We start from the raw sequence: 1,957 nt of genomic DNA on the forward strand, positions 1-1,957 counted from the left end.
ACTGCACACAGTACAGGGATAGATAAAGGCCTAATGTGATTGTGTTGTACTACTTCAGTGCTGATGTATTTAATTGAAAATGGGAATAATGGGCTCAGTCGGTGAATAGAAATCCAAGATTAAATTGATATACAGTGGACTCGTGTGGCGTCTCATCATCACCTCTCCTTTGCTTCTGTTTATACATGAAAATGAAATTTTTTTTTTAAATCTGCCATTTTTATTAAGAGAAATTTCTCAAATCTTGAAACTCATAGTTTCCAAGTGTACACCTTCTGCAGTGTTTATCATAATATTTTGTGCCCACTTCATTGCATTGCATCAATAGTCTAATATTAGACGCATACACAGACCACCTTAATACAGGGAAAGTTCCACGTGCTTGCTATTGGGGACGTGATTCTACCTAGATTTCCTTGTCCCATCCTATTTGGTAAAGGCATATAGACTTTTTTTCAAAAAATCTATTTTATTTTTTAAAGAGAAAAAACTATAAAATTCTATAACTTAAAGGGAGTATTTAATGTAAAAAAAACCATCAGATACGCAGTTAATAGTATTCTAAAAGCCCCAGGCCTCTATTGAAAGCCCAAGGCTGCCAGGAGGAATAAAGTTAATTTATGCATTGGGCCACCAGTGCGGTGGTCGGGCAGCTTTAGAATGTTATTAACATGCAGATTAACCCAATATCTCCAGGTTCGTAGCGTTTTTTTTTTACATGACAGGTTCCCTTTTAGCACGTTTTCTCCTACTACAGTGTGTAGTATGATGTGTACATGGCAAGTGATTCTACCTACTTTTTCTGGTCCCATCCGATTTTGCAAAAAAACATAGCTTTTGTTTTCTTCACTTTTAAAATAAAAAGTCTCTTTATTTTTGGAAGACCTGTTTTAATTGTCTACTCTAGTTATCGTACACCCCACGGCCATACTGCTCTTGTGGCCACATATTAATTACAAGTCAAGAACTTTTGCGTAGCAACTTTGCCATATTAGGTTTCATTAACTTATTTTGAAATAAAAATGTTCAAGTAAAATGAAAAGTAAGAGAATTAAACAACTGAAAAAACAACAATCTTGGCCACTCTTTTGATGTTTTTCTTTTAGCTTCAAAATGCACTGCACTAGTGGCACCTGGATCAGCAACTATGGCCAAGGAGAATACATGAGATTCACAGCTCACTGGGTGAATATTTTCAGTGGCAGTGATGCACCATCACATCTGGGACAAGTGCTAAGGCTTCTACGGCTGTCAGCTATGTCCGTTTCCACCACCAAGCAGGGGTTACCTGTCTCCTCTTACACCTCTTCGGGAATCTGCTCAAATCTCATGACCTCATCCCCAACAACCACAGGGAACATTGTTGATTCCACAGAGCACCTCCATTCTTTTTGTTCATTGAAGGCAAAGTGCTTCCAAGCAGTTTTACAGCTTGACAGCCTGGGGGAGAGACGCAACACAGCAGAAGAGTTGCTGTTGTGCAATAAGAAGCAACTCGCCCACTGGTTAGCTCTCCTTGAACTGCAACTTGGAATTGTCATGGTAGACAATGCCTGAAACATTCTTCCTGCCTAAAGGTACCTTCACACTGAACATCTTTCCAACGAGAACGACAGCGATCTGTGACGTTGCAGCGTCTTGGATAGCGATCTCGTTGTGTTTGACACGCAGCAGCGATCTGGATCCTGCTGTGACATCGCTGGTTGTAGCTAGAAGTCCAGAACTTTATTTGGTCGTCAGGTCGGCGTGATTCGTCATGTTTGACAGCAAAAGCAACAATGCCTGCAATGGTTTTTCATGGAGCTAACAACCAGCGAGAACGATAAGTACGTCACTGGATCGCTCCTGTATCGTTCTGCTGTTGCCGTGTTTGACGTCTCCTAGCAACCTAAACAGCGACGCTGCAGCGATCGGCTCGTTGTCTATATCGCTGCAGCGTCGCTTAATGTGATGGTAC

The sequence above is a fragment of the Ranitomeya imitator genome, chromosome 2 (genome assembly GCF_032444005.1).
Source record: "Ranitomeya imitator isolate aRanImi1 chromosome 2, aRanImi1.pri, whole genome shotgun sequence".
Classification (NCBI taxonomy): domain Eukaryota; kingdom Metazoa; phylum Chordata; class Amphibia; order Anura; family Dendrobatidae; genus Ranitomeya; species Ranitomeya imitator.